This window comes from Rhipicephalus sanguineus, chromosome 5 (assembly GCF_013339695.2).
Source record: "Rhipicephalus sanguineus isolate Rsan-2018 chromosome 5, BIME_Rsan_1.4, whole genome shotgun sequence".
Lineage (NCBI taxonomy): Eukaryota > Metazoa > Arthropoda > Arachnida > Ixodida > Ixodidae > Rhipicephalus > Rhipicephalus sanguineus.
The window spans coordinates 6,459,669-6,484,419 of record NC_051180.1 but is presented as its reverse complement, the minus strand read 5'-3'; positions in this window follow the sequence as shown (position 1 = coordinate 6,484,419).

Sequence of the window (24,751 nt, the reverse complement as noted above, 5' to 3'; positions counted from 1 at the left end):
TTTACACGCTTGCGTCCTGTGTTTTTTGAGCTGTACCCAAGAATGAACTGCAAACTCGTCCTTAAATTACAGCAAACTCAATAATCACTTACTATCTGTGACGTGCTCTTTTTCACGATGGTGGTGCGACTATCATACTAGAGCATGCCACTAAATCTCAACTTAAAGATGGCATGAAATAAATTAAGCTAGGGTAGATTCACGATGAGGCAACGGTAATATGTAAGACAGTAGTAAAGGCAGCCTAGATTCCATATCGTTGCAAGCCCAACACAGCAGTCAGGCTGCAATGAGCTGGATATAACACACGTGCTGCATGTTACGTGCTTATGCAATTAAGCCAACAACATTAATAAACCCACTCCTGCGATAGCCTTAATTGGGCTGCAGTATGTAAAAAATAAAAAAATATGAAATAAAAAATCGCACCAGTGCAGTACATATGCTATGCACATTTTGTATAATGAATTATCATGTGGCCTTCTGTGGTTCTTGTGACATTATGTCGAACAAGTATGATAAGCCGATTGGCGCGCACTACAACAGACAAACAGCATCGACTAGAGCGTTTTACTATGAGGCGATAAACGCGTTTTCGGCTTAACACGCACGTTGTAAATACTTACAAAGGGCTTGCGAGACTCCAACTACACTCACGAGCAGGGCGCCTGTCCTTTACCTCTAATCTATGCTACGTTTTTTCGTGCATACTGACAAACACAAAAACAAACTGCAATAATATATGCGCTCAATCATTCAACTTCTGAGAGCGTGTGGACTTGCAATCGAGGCGTTGCTGGTCTCGCTGTCATCAAATACCGGAGACAAAGGACGAGGGACTTCTTTCCCCGACCTTTCAGCTTCGTCCCAAGTTTGAATACAAAAAAAAGGTGATATCAAATAAATACCAAATAGGAGTAACTACCATGCCCACTCAACTCACCAAACAATCGGAGCACATGGGCCTTGTTGCTCGTCTTGCCATTATTCTTGGTGCCACTTTGTAGAGTCGAAATCGGTCGAAATCGGTCGAAATCCAAGACATTTATGGCTCAGAACGTCTCCATCTGGTGCACGCTGAACACAGCCTTCACGTTATCGTCGCGGAAGCACACTAAAGCAAACATCGTGTAAGCAGGCTTACGTGAAGCATCGAGATCACACAAAGCGCGCGCTATGGCGACAGACACAACGTTTTGGCTTAGCTTGGCCGCAGGCTGGGCTTGTCTTCGTATCGGCCGAGCGCGGATGGCGCGCCAAACGCACGGTCGGTCGCGTTTGCAGATCCACAATTCTTTCTCCTGTATCTTTACAGCACTACTTATATTGCTTAGCATAAATAGTTATAAACATTACATATTATCCAAAGCTTATCTTAAAGCTTAGCACATTGCTTAGCCTGCTTAACCAAGGAACGTGTAAAAAAAATGTTCACACATGCAGCGTCGCCACGCCGCGCACCGTCTCACTTTTTTTTTTTTTGTTCGTCAACTGGCTGGTTCTATGCCGGCTGTGATCTCATGGCGGTTTCTTTATTATTATTCTGTGGTGTCTGTGTTGTCGATTCCTTCGCAAGTTCTTCTTTAGCGTGTTTTACTATAGTGCCCGTTTACCGCACGGCATGTACGGAGACACCGTACCGCCGTGGTCGACACGCAGCCTTTTTATATAACTCTTTTAGTCGCGTGAGTTGCTAACTGCACACGGTGTCTCACGGTGTACGATTAAGCTCAATCGGGATCAGACTTATCAAAAGTGAATTGATCCCGTCTGCAGCTTGCGTATAGCCAATCATGATCAAGAAATTTGATCGGGATCGGGTCCGACGCGCTCAATCAGTCATAAGATGTTATAAACAGCTACCAATAGGCGGTAGCTGTTTGAACAATAAAACTCCTGTTGGCCTTATACATCTTCTGTTAGTACATTAAGAAACCAATAGGAGTACTTATTTGACCAATACAACTCCTATTGGCCCAATAAGTCACCGATAGGCAGCACCGATTTGACCAATACAACTCCTATTGGTCCAATAAGACACCAAAAGGCAGCCCCTATTTGACCAATACAACTTCTATTGGTCTAATAAGACACCAATAGGTGGTGGCTGTTGGTGTCTATTGGTACCCATAGAAGTCTTATACAACCAATACAGCTCCAATAGATGTCCTATAGAACCAATAGTGATTTCCTATTGGACCAATAGGAAATCCTATTGGCATTTTTGCTAGGGATGGTGCAACCTACATGACCTTTACCCAAATCTTGATAATAACATTGTAACCGACATATTTTTTTTTTACTTTGCAAAGACATTTGATAAAGTAGCTCATCAACGATCACTAGCTCGCACTCTAATGTCATAACATGGATGAAATAATTTTTTCGTAACCAATCACCATCTGTCATTATTAACAGTACTGCTTCATAATTTCTCCCAGTAACATCAGGCGTCCCCCAGAGTTCAGTTTTACGTCCCCTCTTATTCTCATATGAGTGGTCTACCATGTCTCCTCTCACATTCGAATGTTTGATGACTGCGTTCTTTATTGATCTGTCAATAACAATAACATTCGCATTTTATTGCAGAATGATTCATTCTGAATTATTTAATACTAAGAACTGGTGTGACCAGTGGATCATGGTCTTAAATACTTAAAAATGTAAATCCATGCCAATTTCTCACAGCCATAATCGATATCACTTCCCTTTCACACTTGACAACACCTCCATTGACAGTGAACTAATTCAAGTACTTTAGGCAGTACGATCATACATGACTTCAATCAACTGCATGATGCTCTCATGTGACCAACATCACATCATCTACAAGCAAAACTTTAGGTTTTCTGAAACGTAACACTTGCGCGGTGCATCTCAACATGTAATTTTACTCGCATACAAAACATTGCATGCTTAGACTTAAACGTGAATATCCCTCACCCTTATGGAATTCTCACCAGATCTACCTCAGCAGCACTTAGAATCCGCACAAAATCGCGTCGTAAGGGATATTTATTCATCATTCTCATTCGATATCAGCGTTTCGTCGTTAAAAGCCGATTCTGGTTTGGACCGCCTCGCACAGGAGTCCTCAAACGTTCTGGCTTTGGAGAACCTCAACACGGTTTTTCCAGAGTGCCGCGGAACCCCTAACTTTTTCTTGAGCATGAAGACAATCGAAACCGGCGGGATTACGCCTATCTACGCGTGCAACCACAGTATTAACACTGCCTGCGTTGGCCTCTCTTTCTTTAATATCGAAGGCCATCGCCGTTGATGTAGAGCTCCCTCGCCGCTCCGCGAGTCGCGCAAACCGCCCGCCGATCATACACTGCATGCTACAGGCACCGCACAGCGTAAGCAATGTGTTCACGCACACGAAGTGCCGGACGTACAGAGGCCTGTTTTATTTTTTGCAAAATGAAAAAGGAGGCATGCCCATCGCACAGCGAAGCGGCCATCGACCGATACACTGGTGGTAAAGCTAAGCCTAAATGACGGGTCCGCATAAGTCGTGCAAGTTTCATGGCACGCACGTACTAGACGACGAGTCTTTAATTCTGCTACTACGCGGGTCTCTCGCTGCCCGCAGACGCCCGATATGCGGATGCGGCGTACGATATGGCTTCGATCGTTAAATGCAAATGCAATGCAAATTTGCATGTCTCAATAAATAAATTAGTTGCGAATGGGACTGAAACGGGAGCGGGTTGTATTCGTTCTGGCCGCTCGCGGAACCCTAAAATCTATGTCCGTCACTGAACCCCTGGGTTCCGCGGAACCCAGTTTGAGACCCATGCCCTAGCACATTGTTCTCGTCTCGCGAACTTATCATTATATCATAAATTTTGTAACAGTTTACTTCGCCATAGACCCAACAATTAATCGACCCCTTCGTGCATTTCACTGTGCACAGGCCATCAACTTAACGTCGCTCGCCCGAGTGTGCATACGTGCATACTGTCGCTTGCTCATCATCATTTTTCCATTGCACAGCCAAAGGCTGGAACGGCGGAACGGCCTCGATCCCCAACCACATCGCTCCCATCACCACCTCACCTGCATACTTTGCATCTTGAAACCCTTCTCTCCAGCTTTAGAATCTCTGGCATGCATTTAACTTTCTGGTAATGCATATCCAGTTTTTTTTTTTTTAGAACCCATGCATATGTACAAGAGCAGTGTTACGGAATGGGCGCCTCCATTCCATTCCAATTCCATTCCGGGGAATCAGAACTTGCCGCAATTCCATTCCTTTCAATTCCTCGGAATGAAGAAACTGAGCCTATTCCCACTCCGGGAGTGGCTGGGCAGTTCAATTCCATTACCGTAATTCCTCAACGTAGGAAAGGCATCTTGATAGTTTTATCGAGTTAAGAATCAATGCCCCATAGCGCTGATGTCATCAGATGCATTAAGAACTGCAAAAGTACACAAAACACGTTACCAACGTTGAGGAATAGTAGCTTGGTGACATATCTTGTGCAGTACAACCACCCTACTAATTCCGATAGGGGCAGTATTTGCATGGTCAGCATGTTTGAACAAATGGTGACGTTTTAATATTGCTTAATAGGTTAAGTGTGTTAGTGATTAAATGACGGCATAGCATACTTTTATACTGACAAAAGTAGTATTCAAGAAGACTAAGCAGTTTCCCCGCGTCTGGAGCAGTCGTGAATATGGAGAAAACTAAGATTTTGTTAATGGGGAATAAAACCCTCTAGATCTGCTGGTATTAGTTGGAACAGTGCACCGCTCGGGCACCTTGTGCCTTTGCATCGAATACGGAAACTGCGCCACACTGCTCGTCAGCACTCACGCTTGTCAAGCGCACCTCGCAATCATGGATGGGGTGAGGAGAACTTTCTGTGTTCGCCTGTGTGCAGGTATGCAATGTCTTCCTTGTTACAAAGGTTATTTATGTGTGTCAGGTACTAAACTGCTTGTGAGATAAAGATCAGACTATGCATAGATGCCACTTCCATGTTGGGGTATCAATGGGAACCAATGCGCAGAGATAATTTGTTTCTCCCTTTGGTATCTGCTGGGATAATGCATTTGTTTGTACACTAACTTCTGCCTTGGTTTGTAGTAGGCGCATTGCTTATTAATGTACCGTGCTTGTAATCAGCCAAGTCATTTTAAAAATACTGCCTTATTGTTAAATCAAGGCTCTGACTTACTAATGTTTGAAGTTTGAAAAACAGCACGTAAACGAAAACGTGCTCTATTTTTGGAAAAAGAAGCAATTCCATTCCCATTCCATGCAAAAGGTGCTTACTTCCATTCCCATTTGTCCAAGCGTTGTCCCCATTCCACTCACATTCCATTCCGGGGTCGCGAAAATGTGGAATGATTCCGGAGTCATTCCAGTTCTGGAGTGGCAGCTCCTCAACACTGTACGAGAGAGCTTCTGCTTATACTTGACTCTTAAATGAGATACCCTACGGTTTGTGTGGAGCACTTGTTCGGAATGTGCTTGGTAGCACACACTGCAGGTGTACTATTGAATACAGCTTTTTTTAGGAGGGAATCGAACAGCGCTGTAGATGAAATAGAGAGAAGGCAACAGAACATGTATTGTGTGCATCATTTTCTCCCAAGCTTGTCTTTATGGTGCTGTTCAATTTCTTTCTCATAAAGAAATGCATGGCTTAATCCAGCCCATGCAGATGCAGCCTACTAATTAAGACACCTGCTAAATGTGACCCAGCAAAGCACAGCCCTAACTTGACGCAGGATATTTTGGCACTATTGTGTACCAGAAGATTGCTTAGCATAGACACATGCTAAAAAAAATGAGCGGAGGATTTAGTCATAACAAAAGAAAACAATTATATTCAGGAGGGCGTAGATGCAATATTTTTTCTCACCTTGGTCTCTGGTATTTATCTGTTTCTCTGTTGACACAATCACATAACTCTGTTTAACATAGAAAAGAACCCTGTGAGCAATTTGTCACCTAATCCCTCCCCCCTACTGGGCTTGTTTGAATGAATCTTTACCATAAAGAAGAGTGTTTTTCTTTGCTGTGTTTCATGCAACATGGCTAGAGCAGTACAGGGACTATGCATGTGCCCCATGGCATCAACAAAGCCAGGGCCGTAACTAAGGGGGGGGGGGATGAGGGGGTTCTGACAGCCCCGAAATTTTTTCATTCTTTAACTTTTCGGGTGATAGTCAAATATTTGCATGCCTTCACAGCGACCACATGTTGCCAAAGTTGGCCATTCTACACACAAACACCCCCCAAAGAAAATCCCTAGATACGGCCCTGAACAAAGCCACAGAGGAAGCAAGGGTATGAATATCATTTTATTTTAAAGCACACAAGACTGTCACATCCTATTTCGAAGCTCAAGGGTATGAGATAGAGGAAACCAACTTTTTTCGTACACATTGTGAATGAAATACAAAATTTATTGTTTTTACAAGCTCGTCCAGCAAGAAGGCAAGAATTAAGGTGTGTCAGTAATTTGGCAGCATGGTAAACATGATGGAATACAGCATGATGGAATAAGACATATAAGACAGTAGCCCCCCTGTTAGAAGCCCCTTTGTGGGTGGTCTCCAGGCACACATGCTTAATTCCAGACAAGGCATCCAGCATCTAATGCTTTAAATGTTTGGGTGTAGAAAATGAAAAATAGGCAAATGAGTCCATTAATGTTAACGAAAAGTGTGATGTGGCAAAAGCAATGTGGTAATGGGTCGAGCACAACTTGTGGTCTTGATCTTGGTTTTTTTGAGCTGTAGAGGATGGGCACGTTTGGAAATGGCTCGACCTGATTGCACAGGTAATAGTAGCAATACTTCGAGAAATATTTTCAACAGGTGGCTCATTGAGCCCAGTGCTTTTTAAGGGCAGTGGGAACTCTTCATGGAGAGGACAACAATAAATTTATCTGTTAGAAGATACAGCATCTGCCATACATTAAATAACAATGCACCTTCTGCTGCTACCTGCAGTGATGTGAAGCACAATAAAATTCAAGCGCATCTTTGACTTGCAGGTCAATGCTTGTGTCTAGTGAGCCCAGAATTCAGTTGCTATAAGACACTGACTTCATATATCAACTCCTATATTGAAAAACAAAAAGTGATAAGTGGAAATGGACAGAGCATGTAGCAGTGAGGTTTTTCAGATACTCACCACAAGCCTGATGTGTGTGTTGTAAGCAGCCATGCAAGCAATGGCACCTGTGTTGTTCTAAAACCTAATGGGATATGAAGGGGGTGGGTCTTTTTTCAAATTTCTGTTGGTGTGGCAAGCTACCACTGAATAAACTGTCTTCTGCCTGTTGTCTTCTTCATATATAACGGAGGCAGTGAGGATGGTATAGTGACCAATGGCAGTTGTGTATGAGTAGAAGTTCAGTCACTATGTTGGGCACAGAGCCAAGTGCAAAAGCCAGCCAACTATGCATTGGACATATACCTCAGCTCTGTCCATCAAACAATAATCTGGAAGCCTATATTAAGTGCTTTGATGCGTTTGCTTGCATGAGCAGTTTCATCGATGAGCAAGAGTCTGGTATTTTTATCACAGTGCTTGGAAACAATGTCTCCACTATGATGTACAATGTGCTTTACCCATGTGATGGTTCTGTTTTGGTTTGGCCAGCTAAGGACGCCGAAGAGCTGAAGCGAAGGAGGAGAAAGATGATGAAGTTGTGCAGGGGCCTGCTGCCGAGTTCGATTGGGCCCTTGACTATGGACCATGTGTGCTGGGCAGCCGCTTCATGCGGGTGCTACTGAGCCCACTACAATGCAATGGTCCCACACTGCTACCGACACCCTCCTACACAGCTACCTGCATGCCACACGTGTGGCAACAAGTGCACAGTCAATTATGCCCTTGCCTTTTGGTAAATTTAGACTGTGTATTCGCATGGATACACGAAGATAGATGGCAACAACAAAGGGCAAGTTCGATTTCACTCGCTCGCTTCATGGGTATGCTGAACTATGCTAACTGTACTGTGAGAGAAGACTTTTGGGAAAGTGAGACACAAGGGGCCATTTTTGTACGTTCTGTACCTGACATTATCACAACTAGCCATACTGGTATGTGAAGTCACCAGAATCAATAGTGTAGCTCACCATTGTCTGAACATGCACTACGTGAAAATGGACTTTAATGTCAAAATAGAAGATTGCCACATGTGCTTGTTTTATTATTTCCGTGTGACTGGGCTTCACTCACGAAAATGGTTACACGTGTTACCACTTGGTGCAGGCCACGCCAGAACGCGTGAGCACCTTCACAAGTATATTAGACAGTTCCAAGATGACATCATGCATAAAAGACAGAAGCAGAGTTTTGCATGGGTAGTGCATACAAAAGACGTATTGGAATTTGCTTAAAAATGAGTTGCTTTCAAGAAATGCTCCGAGAATGTGCCCGATCAACAACTGTGCTTGCCGCTATCATTGTACTGTGAGTGTACTTATTTTTCTCCACACAAGCTTAAAGAGTTTCATTTTTACCAGATTGAGTTTCGTTCACTTCACTGTCACACCCACGCAATAATACATTATGAGCATTGACCGAGCTTTACACGTGCTTACAGCCGTGTCTGTATACAGGAGATAACAAAGTGCAGTGCAAGGCACTGACGAGGTCAATAATTACGCAATGCATGTGACAACTGCTTGGCCAAAACAGCATCACCGCTGGGCCAAGGATCAGTTTTGTAGCATGGAGGACCAATCAACATGCTCAGTGCTACGTCAGGATCCCGGTAGGAAATATTATGCCACTTCGACCAAAAAGAACTGGTCAGGCAACGGAGGTGCGGGAATTATTTTCTGAAATAGAGCACATGCGCAGCTCTGTGATGGTTGTTAAATGTGATTGCCACAGCCTTCTGTATGAATGAGCAAGCAAGTTTAGGAGGTGTACAAAAAGAAGACTGGGCCTGTTTACCAGCGCAGCTCTATTAAGCAAGTCACGTCAAGTCCTCAGTTCCCACATTAAAACAGACTTCGCATGAAAAGCGTGACAGTGGTGAACATATTCACAAGACCTGCCATGCTACAAAAGACAGACTTGAACAAAAGTACCCTAGCTGTCCAATGTATTCTTGAACAAGGAAATGCAGCAATTATGAAAATCTTTTGAAAGGTGTCAGACAAGCCTGCTGAAGTAAAAAAAAAGCAAGCAGTGCAACTGCTCAAGAGCCTTAATCCAGGAAAGCTGGTCAATGGGGTAAAGAAAGAGGCAGGCCACTCTCTAGAGGTCTTATTTTCCACTAAGACCCACAAGCCTAACATCCCTTTCCAAACCATCGTTTCTGAAACACTTGGCTTCAGGTGATGTCTTGGTACTTGCAGAAGAACTTGAAATCCCTTGTTGTTGCCGACTACTTCCTTGTGTCCAGTTCCAACATGGTTGTGGAATACCTTAGACACAATTATTCGGGAAGGTTAAGGGCATTTAGTCTTGACATTGATTGTCTATAGCACTCTTTACACAAGTCCCTCTGTTGCAGAATGCAAAGGACTGTATAAGCAATCAGGATGCCAAACATGCATTCACTACTCGCTCAGGTGTGTCTGTTGGTGGTCTCCTTGAGGTGCTACCTGGATTTGATGTTCATCATATGGAAAGGGAAAGTTTTTGCACAGCAATCTGGTGTGTGCATTGGTTCTTGCGTGGCACCCATTCTAAGCAGCGAGTATGACTGCTTTAGCGACGGTAGATAGGGCCACTCAGAGCAACCTTTTTGGCCTAGCAGACAAGATTATTCATTTTGTTGACGACTACTTGTTCTTCACTGACAGGTGAGATTTCAATTGAAAAATGGTTGACGTAATGAAGGTGTTCAGGGAACAAGGGCAGGGACTTATGTCCACTTCAGAAACCCCCAAAAATGATAGATTGCAGTATCAAGACATTAGTGTCTCTACCACGACCTACTGTACTCCTGACCTGCCCAGATCTTCCCTCTCCAGCCCCCACGTTCTAGTTCATGCCTCCTGCCGCTAGGGAAGTAACCTATACGAGCGTTGTGGCGCTAGTCAGCACCTGTTCGCTGACATCAGCTTTAACGCTCGTGGTGATGTTTCGCCAGCGTAGAGCGCTCATATCGTGTAATTAGTATGCATAAATGCACAATACTTTTAAAATAAAAATATGGAAAGTGAATTAGAACGTTCTTTGCATTTAAAAGGACACAGCCGTCCTACACTATGCAAGTCTACGGCTTCTCACGTTAGTCAACCAGTGCACAGTAAATACTTAACCGCACTGAATAGCTTACTTGACCCTTGGTCTAATTTTGCAGAAACAGTCACATAATGCCGGCAGTTCGTCACATAATACGGGCGCTTTTACTCCAGCGCCGTCTAAATGGTTGCAGAGTAGCAGACGAACAGATTATAGGAAGCGCCACCTAGGGCTAGCGTTTGAACGAGAGCGGGGACGCGCGCTCCCATAGGAACCTCACTATCTGGGCAGGTCAGGAGTACAGTAGGTCGTGGTCTCTATGACTCGACTGCTCTAGTCATAGACCACCAAAAGTAAAACAAAGCCAGTGATTAGAAAAAAACAAGCTTATTTATCTGACACATCAAGAAAAAGGAAAGTCCACGCAGCTCGAAAGGTTCACTGGTGACTGACATTTCTTGTAGTTCGCTGAGCTCTCCTCCTTGCATAACAAACACTCTCCCACAAAAACAGCTATTGACAGTGGTGCATGTGTCCCCCATTTTATAGCCCAGTTCGGAGGGGATTACAGTAACAGTTTTAGTCAGGCGCGCTTTGAATGCTCAAAGGCCAAGAGGCACGGGGGCTGTACGCTCGATGCGTGGAACTTTCAAGAACTCAAAGAGCCAAAAAAAGAAAAAAGAAACACCTGTCCACAACATCCACCCTGATTTGGTTTTATGCCCTGATGAGATACGCTGGCAGTATAAGCCAAGATTGCAAAAGGGTTTGCACAGTTATCAGTCTGGCCACTCTACACTTGTAGAAAACGGCATTGCTAATTCATTTATCCAGACTGCCATTTCAAAATCTTGCTTGCACCCATAGGCGTGCGCAGGGGGGGGGGGGGGCAGGGAGGCGGCCGGCCCCCTGGTCACCTCAGAGGGGGGGATGCAAAGTCTGCCCCATACATTGACTTAATAGGGAGGGGGGGAGGGCACTGTGATGAACCTTCGCACCCCCTGAAGGGGAAACCTGCGCACACCTATGCCTGCACCTGATGATAAGAGACGGGTTACCCTGGTGCAGTAATAGTGGCTACAAGTGATAGTGGCAAGTTGGTGACCCCAGAAAGAAGTGAAGAAAGGCCACTTTGAGTGATGCCCTATGTTCATGGTGTGTCCCATCACTACGAGTGGTGACTGCTATAATGTGAATGTGATTTTTTCCACCAAGAATAAGCTAAAGGGGATTTGTGCAAGACTTCAGTATTGACAAAAAAGAAAAGCAAGAGGGGAATGCACCGTGAAACACGGCCTTTGATTTGTGCCGTGCGTTAAGGGGGTAGTATAACTGATTCTCTTTTCATGTGAAAAAGTTTACGTAGGCCAGACTGGCCACTGTATGAAAATTCGTCTGGCAAACACCGCACCTCTTTGAAACGTGCTCCGACATCAAATTTGACCTTGCAGTGCAGTCACTGTGGATGCAAGCCGCTGTTTGAACTAGCCTCTGTTTTATTCCGTCACAGGGTACAAGTAACTCAACAAATAACTGAGGCTTGCATTATCCAGAGGCAAGGCTCCGTGTGTCTGTAGACCTCTTTGATAAATAATTGTCATTCCTTAACATACCTGCCTAATGTTGCACTTTGTATTTGCAATGCGTGCATGGTTTCATTTTGATGGTTTTCTTTATGACAGAGTTATTGTTGTGTATTTTTCGATACTGCATCTTTGGGTATCATTGCAGGCGACGCATGCGGGGTTCCTTACTTGGTAGGGTCAGTTTTCTTCCTTGATAGAGTAAAGGGTTTTTTAGAACTGTCATTTATAAGCGCGATGCGTGAGATCTTCGTGATTAGAGTTAGTATATATTCATGTATGTTCCCAAATAAACATGGGTTGAAGTTCAGCGCTTGTTCTGTCTACGTCTTCTTTGCCTCCGTTGTTTATGCGCTACTCATTCCGAAGTCATGCATCTTTACAAACCTGCCAAACTTGCCGCACTTTCGATCGGATGGAATTTCGCGACCGCAATGGACTCCCTTCCGCATAAGGCAATCGCGATTAAGGAACTCGCGCTCAATCGCGATCGAAATGTATTCCTCAATCGAGACGGAAAAGCAGCTTCGCTGAGCCGACACAATCGCGCAGTTTGCCGAACGCTTTGTATGGTCATGCAAGTGAAAAACGTACTTTCCTTGAAACGCGCACAGTATAACTGGTACAACCAGTACAACGAACGGATGGCCACAAATCGACCACCGCACACGCACCACACAAAGGCACCACACAAAAGCCATACCGAGCACAAATTACGTAAGTGTGCAGCCGATAACACACGCATTCAAAGACCAACGATCCCATTATTCACTCCTCAACAAGCACACAAGTGCATGGGTGTTCTCTGAGCACACGAACATCGACGTAAGTGTGCAGTCGATAACACACACACAAAAAATAAAAAATAAAACATGCCTATTGTAGGTTGCCTGAATCGTCGTCGTAAAGTTTAGGCAAAAAGCCACAATCTTTCACAGATCCAAGCCAAGTTGCGTGAAAATAGCGTTTGCTTATTCTGACCCGCGTCAGAATAACGAAGCGCTATTTTCACGAGGGTCGGAATAGTCACTGCCGTAGTGACCGCTTCAAGAGCTTTTTACTCATGGTCGCCACTGGTTTGCTAGCCATATGCACACCGCTTTATTCGACAATTCATTAGCCTCCATATGGACGGAGCACACCGGGAAGACGCAAGGGAAATAATAATAATAATAATAATATGGGGTTTAACGTCCCAAAACCAAGATATGATTATGAGAGACGCCGTAGTGGAGGGCTCCGGAAATTTCGACCACCTGGGGTTCTTTAACGTGCACCTAAATATAAGTACACGGGCCTCAAACATTTTCGCCTCCATCGAAAATGCAGCCGCCGCGGCCGGGATTCGATCCCGCGACCCTCGGGGACGCAAGGGAAACGAAAAAAAGAAAAAAAAATAGTAGAGACGGCCATACGACCGCAATGCTGTTGGCTTATTTTTGCTTCTGAGGTAGCGCACAACAAGGCTCACCGTGCGCAAACATTTGAAAGAAAAGCAATGCCAGGTAAACGAACCTTATTCATAAGTTTTTGCATAACAGGCGTAATACAGAAAATGCTTTACAAATATCCAGATATCATGAAAGAAAGTTACAAATGCCCCCATTCTTGCTGTACAAGCTGCCTGAACGAAAATACGGTAAGAAATTGACAAATAGAAGTGTAATATCTCAATCACTTCAGAAAATTGTTCAAATGCAGAGATCCTTTATGTACCTAGCCAGAAAAAATGCAACATGCGATAATATATATATATATATATATATATATATATATATATATATATATATATATATATATATATATATATATATATATATATATATATATATATATATATATATATATATATATTATCTCATGTTGCATTGGATCGCTGAACGTCAGTATGAAAAGTTCGCGCGAGATGCGTGCATTGATTCAAGCCTTCACCATACGAAATGAAAACAGTTTCAAACAACTCATTCTCAACTTCAGATGTTCTCACGGTTCTCGGAGGTTAGCGTTCGCCCGGTTCAGAGACTTTACAAAAAGATGTGGAGGAGTAGTTACATAAAATACAATTGTTTCCGCGGCAGTTGAGTGCGCGCTAACAGGTCACCCGACCGCAATTTCCCGCTTTTTCCTGATGACCCAATATAGAGTCCACGACAATTTCGTGCTGAAGCTCCGGAGTACTTAAAGAGCGAGTCTGCTCATCTCTCGAATAAATATAAAGAGAGGACCAGACGGGTAAAGCAAGCCTCTTTTGTCTCGCAGACGCGTGCAATCAGCTGCTCTGAACTGAGAATAACGTTTGTTTTCGGGCGATCGCTCGTAACATGAAGTGAGGCATACACGATATTGCACTGTTATCGTTTCATTTTCTTTGGTTTGTCTTTTTTTAAAGGCTAAAGCCTTAGATTCCTCATCAAACACGGAAAGTGACCGTCGGCATCCCGCGTAGCCAACACGAGTGATGCACAAAATCATCACGCGATGACGTCGACAGAACTTGTGTCGTCACTATGACGTCATTCAACGTGACGTCATATGACGCCACCATGTGACATGGTCGCTTTGCATTGCCTCCGTGATCGGGGGAGATCACGGAGGCAATGTAAAAGCAGGCGAGGTGCAGAAAGCTTGCAATGCCTTCGATCCTGTCGGCAGTCCGAAACCACGTTATGTGCAGAAAGCTTTCGTAGAGGGGCGAGGGAGGATCAATGCATCGACTGACGAAAAAGATGGCTTTCGCTTTCGAGTCATCTCAGGCGAATGCATAAGGGATCATGTTTTTTTTTTCATGTAATTTTTTCGCATACATTTTACCTACGCGGTCAGTTCTTCAATATGTATGGGTAAGTCTAACATGTTGAGATCGATATTGGTGACCACCACGTTTTTTATAACCTGACGGAAACAAGTCGTCAGACAGCGTCAGAATTATTTCTGGCTGAAAGCGGGTTTGCGCGCCATACACCATATTATTATTGGTAGTCGTTACGCAAATGGCAAGAATGTCAAGTTAGTGATGCCATGACCTATCGGTCGTGTTGGGCATACGTACATTCGTGCCCCTCCATGCCAATTTTCGTGTATGCCAAATGAACGAGACGCGAGTTCCGCGAGTAATTTTTTACTTTTGGTACCGCGGCCACGCCGACTGACACATTCGGCTTCGCATGAAATGGCTTGAAACAGCAGAGCGCCGGAGGCAGCCTTGTAAAACAAATCGAATGCACGAAATAAAAGATTGGATATGAAGGGTCCAAACGCGCTAGCATGCATGAGCTAGTTACTACATGCATATGAGCTACGTTCTCCTGGTTATCTCCAGTTTATTCTGTCCTGTAGCAAGTTTACGTTCGTCATTCCACACGAAAGTAAGCTAAGCGCCTTTTCTCACGATGAAGTGTGCGCAGGATGCGTTCCTCAAACAGCCACGAAAGTGTGGACCAATGCGGTGACAAACCAGCTGAAAGCATGTATACAAAAACCAAGCTTCAAAACACACAAACGCGTTCTCTGTGTAATGAGTGGCTGCAGTATAATGTTACAGTGACGCAGTATTAAATTTTGCCCATATTTCCACAATTTTAGCTAATAGCGGCCAAATATCACGCGCGTAGCAGACGCTCGCCGCCTTGACGCGGCTTCCGCCGCGGATAAAGCCCACGGGTCCGCCACCGCAGCGCCGCGCGCGGAAGTTCACCGCAAAAAGCCCTCGCTCCTCCCATGTATTCGCTTTGGACACTCCGAGTGTCCAAAGCGCCGGCTCCCGCGTGGGCCTTTTGCCGTGAACTCCAGCGCCGCGCCGCTGCTGCGCCAGACCCATGGGCTTTCCGCGCTCGGGAAGCGCGCGGAAAGCGAGGGGCGTCTGCTACGAGCTGTAGTTTTTTGTGTCGCGTTTCCACACAGGGCACTTGAAGTCTACTTAACTTTTATAATGCTGTGCGGAATGGAGCTTATCCATCTTTAGGCGTTGTGTTAGTGCTGGGGCAGCAACAGAATGCAAAAAATCATGTGTCAAGCGGCATCAGCGTGGCCTAGTTGCGGTCACAGAGTTCCAGCACGTTGGTGCGTGTGTAAAAACGCGCGGAACGGACACGCACAAGCAAAGAACGAAAAAAAAAATCCCTATTCGCACGAGTAATCGGGCAATAGCATCACACATGCGCGAATTAAGAGTAATAAAAAAAAAAGTAAATTGCACGCGCAGTCAGCTGAAATACTTGCGCGCAGTGACCGCTTCACACTACGAGCTTTTTACTCATGGTCGCCACTGGTTTGCTAGCCATATGCACACCGCTTTATTCGATAATTCATTAGCCTCCACTAGCTTATTATTATGGACGGAGCACACCGGGAAGACGCAAGGGAAATAATAATAATAATATCTGGGGTTTAACGTCCCAAAACCAAGGTATGATTATGAGAGACGCCGTAGTGGAGGGCTCCGGAAATTTCGACCACCTGGGGTTCTTTAACGTGCACCTAAATCTAAGTACACGGGCCTCAAACATTTTCGCCTCCATCGAAAATGCAGCCGCCGCGGCCGGGATTTGATCCCGCGACCCTCGGAGACGCAAGGGAAACGAAAAAAAGAAAAAAAAAATAGTAGAGACGGCCATACGACCGCAATGCTGTTGGCTTATTTTTGCTTCTGAGGTAGCGCACAACAAGGCTCACCGTGCGCAAACATTTGAAAGAAAAGCAATGCCAGGTAAACGAACCTTATTCATAAGTTTTTGCATTGAAGTAGAGCACCAAGTCGGGCTAGTTGGTTAAGATTCATTATGACGACTAAAACTGCGCTAAAAACACAAAGACAAAGACGGGGAAAACAGTCCTGCGCGAGTCCTGTTTTCCTCGTCTTTGTCTTTGTGTATTTAGCGCAGTTTTAGTCGTCATAATGAAGTTTTTGTATAACAGGCGTAACACAGAAAATGCTTTACAAATATCCAGATATCATGAAAGAAAGTTACAAATGCCCCCATTCCTGCTGTACAAGCTGCCTGAACGAAAATACGGTAAGAAATTGACAAATAGAAGTGTAATATCTCAATCACTTCAGAAAATTGTTCAAATGCAGAGATCCTTTATGTACCTAGGCAGAAAAAATGCAACATGCGATAATATATATATATATATATATATATATATATATATATATATATATATATATATATATATATATATATATATATATATATATATTATCGCATGTTGCATTGGATCGCTGAACGTCAGTATGAAACGTTCGCGCGAGATGCGTGCATTGCTTCAAGCCTTCACCATACGAAATGAAAACAGTTTCAAACAACTCATTCTCAACTTCAGATGTTCTCACGGTTCTCGGAGGTTAGCGTTCGCTCGGTTCAGAGACTTTACAAAAAGATGTGGACGAGTAGTTACATAAAATACAATTGTTTCCGCGGCAGTTGAGTGCGCGCTAACAGGGCACCCGACCGCAATTTCCCGCTTTTTCCTGATGACCTCGATATAGCGTCCACCACAATTTCGTGCTGAAGCTCCGGAGTACTTAAATAGCGAGTCCGCTCATCTCTTGAATAAATATAGAGATGACCAGACGGGTAAAGCACGCCTCTTTTGTCCCGCAGACGCGTGCAATCAGCTGCTCTGAACTGAGAATCACGTTTTCGGGCGATCGCTCGTAACATGAAGTGAGGCATAGACGATGTTGCACTGTTATCGTTTCATTTTCTTTGGTTTGTCTTTTTTTTAAAGGCTAAAGCCTTAGATGCCTCATTAAACACGAAAACTGACCGTCGGCGTCCCGCGTAGCCAACACGAGTGATGCACAAAATCATCACGCGATGACGTCGACAGAACTTGTGACGTCACTATGACATCGTTCAACGTGACGTCATATGATGACGCCATCCCGACATGGTCGCTTTGCATTGCCTCCGTGATCGGGGCCGATCACGGAGGCAATGTAAAAGCAGGTGAGGTGCAGAAAGCTTGCAACGCCATCGATCCTGTCGGCAGGCCGAATCACGTTATGTGCAGAAAGCTTTCGGAGAGGGGCGAGGGAGGTTCAATGCATCGACTGACGAAGAAGACGATGGCTTTCGTTTTCGAGTCATCTCAAGCGAATGCATAAGGGACCATGTCTTTTTCATGTAATTTTTTCGCATACATTTTATTTGTGTGGTCAGTTCTTCAAAATTTATGGGTAAGTCTAACATGTTGACATCGATATTGGTGACTACCAAGTTTTTTATAACCTGACGGAAACAAATCGTCAGACCACACATCGTCGGAATTATTTCTGGCTACAGAAAGCGGGTTTGCGCACCACACACCATATTATTATTGTTAGTCGTTACGCAAATGGCAAGCATGTCAAGTTAGTGATGCCATGACCTACCGGTCGTGTTGGGCATACGTACATTTGTGCCCCTCTGTGCCGATTTTCGTGTATACCAAGTGAACGAGACGCGAGTTATGCGAGTAATTTTTTTACTTTTGGTACCGCGGCCACGCCGACTGACACATTCGGCTTCGCATGAAATGGCTTGAAACAGCAGAGCGCGTGAGGCAGCCTTGTAAAACAAATGGAATGCACGAAATAAAAGATAGGATATGAAGGGTGCAAACGCGTTAGCATGCATGAGCTAGTTAATACGTGCATAATGTGCTACGTTCTCCTGGTTATCTCCAGTTTATTCTCTCCTGCAGCAAGTTTACGTTCGTCATTCCACACGAAAGTAAGTTGAGCGCCTTTTCTCACGATGAAGTGCGCGCAGGATACGTTCCTCAAACAGCCCCGAAAGTGTGGACCAATGCGGTGACAAACCAGCTGGAAGGATGTATACAAAATCCCCGTTTCACAACACACAAACGAACAAATGCGTTCTCTGTGTGATGAGTCGCTGCAGTATTATGTTGCAGTGACGCAGTATTAAATATTGCCCAAATTTCCGCAATTTCATCTAATAGCGGCCAAAATATCACGCCTGTAGCAGACGCTCGCCGCTTTGACGCGGCTTCCGCCGCGGAGAAAGAAAGCCCACGGATGCTGGATGGATGCTATGAGCGTCCCCTTTATTACGGGGCGGTGACATGACTGCCACCAGGCTCGAAGGAGAAAAAAAAAGAAAAAAAAAAACCCGCATTTCCCCGAAGGGGAGTATGAGGAAGTGCGAAGCACGGGGTGATGCTATGAGGGGGCGCGCGCGACTAAACTGCAGAGCCGAGCGAAGGAGACGGCAGCGAGAGAGCACGCGCCAGCCGACCCACGGAGGTCTGGCCGTTTTTAAGTGCAAAGCACTTTTACTGATGATGATGATCTGTCTTCTGAACTCGTTCCAAAGAAACCGCAACGCGTTCAACTTGTTGGCGACGTATGCGCACGCCCGAGATGGGGCTCAGGTTGTTGTCGAACCACAGTCGATCGCACACCGCGCAGCTATATCCGAAGCTGCGGTCCAGGAAGTCTCGCTTGAAGCGCGCGTCCGGCCGATCGAATTCGAGGGCCCGCGCTCGCTCACGCATCGCGCGTGCCCGCGCCAGATCGGCTTCGGGGTGCTCGGCTCGCTTCGCACGCTTTCGTTCGGCGTCTCGCCGTCTCGCCGCCGGCCTTCATCACCACAGGCAATGCGCGGGGCGCGCGCAGCCACGGCAGCCACGGAGCGGAGGGCGGAGCGCGCGCAGTCACGTGGGGCGTGACGTCGCTGCGCCGTTGCTACAGACGCTCCTCTTCGCTCCTCGCGCCGTTGCTATGGGACGGCGGATTCAGGGTCGCTTATAAAGTGCATTCGCACTTAAAAAACGGGTACGGCATGGCAGCGCCGCGGCGCGGAAGTTCACCGCAAAAGGCCCTCGCTCCTCCCGTGTATTCGCGCGGCGTTTTGGACACTCCAACTTTCTTGGCACTACAGTGTACTAGAATTATAGTCTGCCGTCCCGCTCTCCGCCGCGTCCTCTCGGGGATGCCTGCGGCGGTGGCGCTGCGCGAAATCGGAGTTCCTTGAGCAGACGCCCCGCCCGCGACTCTCGCTAACGGGTGGGCTGGCGGAGCCGTTTACAACCGCGCTCTCGCGTTTGCTTACCTTTTCACATCGAAGGCCTGTGGTGTTTGCTTTTATTACAGAACGTGACATTGAGTACAAATAAGTAAGGAATACCTTAGTGCTAGTTAAAGTTGCAGAAGAGCACGAAGTCTGGCGTCACACAAGTTTCCCAGTGATGACCACCATCCCTCAGTGCATCCGTCCTGCTTATCACTTCACGAGACGGGATTGAGAGCATCAGAATTTTTAATCTTTATTGGTTCCTTGACATGCGTTTCGTCAGCGTTATTTAACTGCATCTTCTCGTCTTTAGCAGCTTTGCCGCTTTACTTCTCTTTCGCTGTTCAGTGATTTCGTGAAGAAGCGGAATCTAAGTAAAATGCAGAACTTCATGGAGGCTTTTTGTGATGAAATTTGAATGTTCTTCACATCCCAGATGAGGCAAATCTGTTTTTTTTTTTTTCAAGAAAGCGCTGAAATCCACAATGCTCTTTTCATGCAGCTTACTCACGCTGAAATAAGTGGTAAAGCTATTTTCAAATTTTGCAATAGCTGCTTTGAGAGGTCCGGAGGGGTATATCAGGCCTCCGTCATCAAAGTGCGCTGTGAATAGGGAGGCCTGATCACTCCCCGTAGCTGTTTCTGTCTGATGTGAGACATATTGCACAAGTCTCGCACTGCATGGTGTCTTCTTTAGTGTCTTACGCGCCACATAACCAGCAATGTAGTAAGTCAGCATATCGTGGCTTTTTTTTTTTTCACGTATGCACTGTGGCCTGTGCCTGACGCTATTGCAGTCTCCGCGCCACTGAAGTCTCCACCATCAATGAGGCTGTCAACGACGTCAATTGTGGCAGGCGTGTGTGACTTTATGTCATTCCCAGATAAAAGATAGCTGATGACTTGCGGCGAACAGTTCCCCGACCTTGATGGTCTTGCGAGGTTGTAAAATGCAAGGGCATTTATAGTAATCAAAAACTGAGCAGCAGTGGGATCATTTGTGCCAGAAGACTGCCGAACAATTCCAAATATATTTGCCAGCTTGTCCTGGCGCAAATTTGAGGTCATCAAATATCTGAAACCAGCAGACCTGAGGAATTCGAGCAGCTGCACTGTGCTCTCAATCGTGACACGGAGTCCTTCTGCTGTGCTCGATGAAAGGAAACCGCCAATTGTGTTCGTGGCATGTGTCTCACATTCTTTTAAATAACCCAGAAATTCTTTCAGAAACGCACAGTTAGGCGAATTTGAGTAGAGGGCTTTTTTTGGCGTTCGGGAGGTCATTATTCTAATTAACCTGTTCGTATTTTTAATAAAGCTTTGAGAATTATCCACGGGGCCACAGCTTTCTCGACTTTGTCGGAATACAAAAATAACCCCCTGATGACTTAATTCATCGCCGAAAAGTTGAAAAGGGTGCCATCCTTAATTTTTCAAATGCATTGGCATGGATATGAGCATTCGTGATGCTTAAGGTAGGTCACCACCTTCAAAAACGCATATTTTCGAAAAAAAAAATGATTTTTTTGGATTTGACATTTTCAAGCTCCTTGTCCATTCAAGCATATTTAGAAAAAAGAATTATGAAGTTATCTGGAGCTGTTCGAAAGTTATGACCATTTTTCCAATCCCTCTTAGACTCATTCGAAACCGAAACTGAAGATTTCCGATTTCACAACACTTGCCATGTCATCATAAATGTTTTCCTTAGACATATTACATAATGCTGAGTTGCCTAAGTACATTCTTAAGCTTGTGGGGCATGATGTTTTCGATTTTTTTGAAAATTTCCACTACACGGCTGCGCCACTCTGTTATTTAAGTTGTGCGCGTTTTCGCTCGGCTGTCTGTGCTTTTTCGCACACCACTTCGAGCTCTTTAACTTAGTTGTGGCCTTTCAAGGAGAAAGTTATAGTACTCCATGAAATATGGCAAAGTATAGGACAAAAAAGAAGCATAAACGCAAGTTATGGAACCAATATACCAAGCGCGGACCCGCTGTGGCGCACAGAGATGAGAGACAGCTGGAGACGCAAAACGAGCTAGAAAAAATATATGCGCTTCAGCTCGCTCAAAAGGAGAATGCGTCGCTTCAGAGGAGGTCCCAAGCTATGATCCTGGAGAATTTCAGACATATTGAATGTTTCTTTATTATATGGACATCCGATTCAAAGCTTTAAAGCCATTTTTCTCAAAACATGATTTTTTGCACCCTACACGTACGCGAACAGTGATAACTATCCTTCTGATAAACACTTTCACATACAACTTTGCGTACTATTTCTTTATAGGTTGAGCTGTGCATTCAAGCAGAAATATTGAAAACGAGCGGTAACTTTTTGTACTAGGGCCAATTTTGTGCAAGACAAACCTGTCAAATATAAACTATTTCATTCTTCTTACGATAACGCACCACAGCTTAGAGATGGGGTGATCGTGGAGGTTAGATGCACAGGATAGTGCCTTCACTACGTACCTGCCAAGTTGAGTTTCAATCGCACCAACCATATTGTAGTTATGACTGTTGGCGCAACATGCACATTTTGGCCCGTTTTGATTTTTATAAATTTTGTTTTTTACATTTTTAGCTGCTTCGTCATTATAAAACTTAAATTTACCTCAGCCCTACAAGCCAAAACCATATTTATAACTATTGGACTGCAACTGTAAAATTTTTTCTCGAAGGTGGTGACCTACCTTAAGGCATCACCTTTAGCGTCACACTTTGACAGCCTGGAAGGAATGAAACCATCATGTTTCTCCTTTCTCGCGTGAAGCCATTGTACAGTGACGAATCCTCGATCGTCGCTTGTTGGAGGGACACTTTAGGCTCTTTCTCGGTGGTCTAAAGCGTATAAAAAGTAGTGTTTCTATTTTGATACTTTCATGAGGACATGTGTGCTCGCTACCCGCTTGCGAAAGGGAGACCTATACCGAAGAACAACCTAAACGTGAATAGCCGAAAGGCGAAAAGCAGCGCGAGTCTGTCATGCATGTTCTCTGTTTTGGAAATGTAACCGATTTCGAATACCTTGTACTATGATGCGAGAGAACGGTCAGCTATCCCTATACCTCAAAAAAAAAAAAAAAAGCGAACGAAAGAAATAAGCAGCGCGAAACATGTGCGGTGAACTTAGCTTATCGTTAAAAAAAAATCTCCAACATTACAATGTCTGTAATTAATATATTCACCCATTCTGAGAACTGCATTGCGTTTATTGTCTCCGTAACACATCGAGAACCAACCTTTATGATTACGAGACTTAGCACACAAAATATATCTGAAGTAACGTTTTTACTCTCAGAATTGTTTGCTTATTAAAAACTGATCTTAGAAATGTTTGGTACCTTCGTAAGGACAATTTAACAGCATATATATTATGATGGCAGTCTTGTGATAACAGTAACTCCTTAAGAAAAAAAATTAAGGTCAATTTTTCGCCCTGTGGTTTTGCTTCGAGTAACTGCGCGCTCTTAAATGAGTGTCTGGATCCACCACTGATCTTAGTGTGATCACGGCAGTGTCCAGACAACAGACGACGTTGAATGCAATGTTTGGTCGGTTCAAGACGTTCCAGTCTCTGCCCACACAAACAGAACGAAAACGTGGAGTTCATGCGGGAGCGCAAAATAAACGGCAAGGCGCGATACTCCACCAATTCCTTCTGCGCGACATGCACCGTGCAGGCGCTCCGATGGATCGCAGCGCCCCCTGCGCAAGCATCCGCGGCGCGGACGCGGCCTTGCATGGGGACGGCGCGGAGACGGCAGACTAGCCAGTATATTCTAGGGACCGTAACCATGGGAATGATGGTATAGTGTTCTAGAATATTGGGTAGTGAGCCCACTCTCTGGGGAGAGGGTACGTTGCCGCGGCGCAAAAAATGTAAACGAGTTTTCGTTTTCCTGAGTGCCCACGTGGCGGCGCTACCATCGTCAGCAATGGGAGCCTTCGCGCCTTCGCCCCGCTGCTGTAGGGCTGCTGCTGTGTTTCGTCGTCGCTGCAGGTTTTCGGCCGAGCATTGCTTCGTCAATACGTTTCATTTTTCAGTTCCTGTAGTTGTGAATAATGTAGATTGGTAGCAAGGCTTGTTCACGGGCTGCTTTTCATGTGAAGAACTCCGTGCAGACAGCATTTTAGATGTGCTGACCATTGTGAAAGCAAGGCTTTGGCAAGAGGTTGGGTGCCGAAGCCATGCCTCAATGCTCTCTCAAAAAATAATCCAATTCTATGTTGTTACGCGACTTCATTTTTACATTAAGGGGCTAAACACAGACAGAGCAGGCAAACGCCAAAAAGCAAAGCACTTCAAGATAAGCCGCCGCACTTAAATTTTTTTTCCTTGCTATAGAAGATTTTTAAAATTTTATTATTGTTCCTGCGTTTAGATTTTACAAGTGTAGGTTAAACTTGAAGTATGAATCTTCTCTGAATATTCTTTTTCTGTTTCACTGACCCAAATACAAGAAAATGCCAGATTTGAAAAACAAGCAAGATAGTATGTTAATTGCCACTCGCCATGCATACTATAGCAATAAACCCTTAATTCAATTGTGAATGGTGGCTTTGGTCCTTGGCGTACCATCAACAGTGCGATTAATATGATCTACCAGAACGTCAGTAGATCTGTATAAAAATGCATGTGTTTGAATGGAAATGTGTCTATTATTTGTCATTTTTTTTAGTATTTCCTCTGATTCAGTGTCTTCACTTATTGTGTGAACAAGATGTGTTGAGTATTCGTGTGCTTTTGTGAACTTTTTAAATTTATGCTATGCTAAGTATGCTATTGAAAATATTTAGCGTCTCTTTGTGAGTATTTTTCTAGCATCTATTGGGCTGTTTTAGGAGACATGCTTTTTGCCGCACACGCTGATAAGTACAAAATGGGGCAAGGCCCTCTTCAAGCTATTTCAACTTTTTTCCATCTGTTTTCACTTTGAAAAAAAAAATGAAAGTGATTGATACG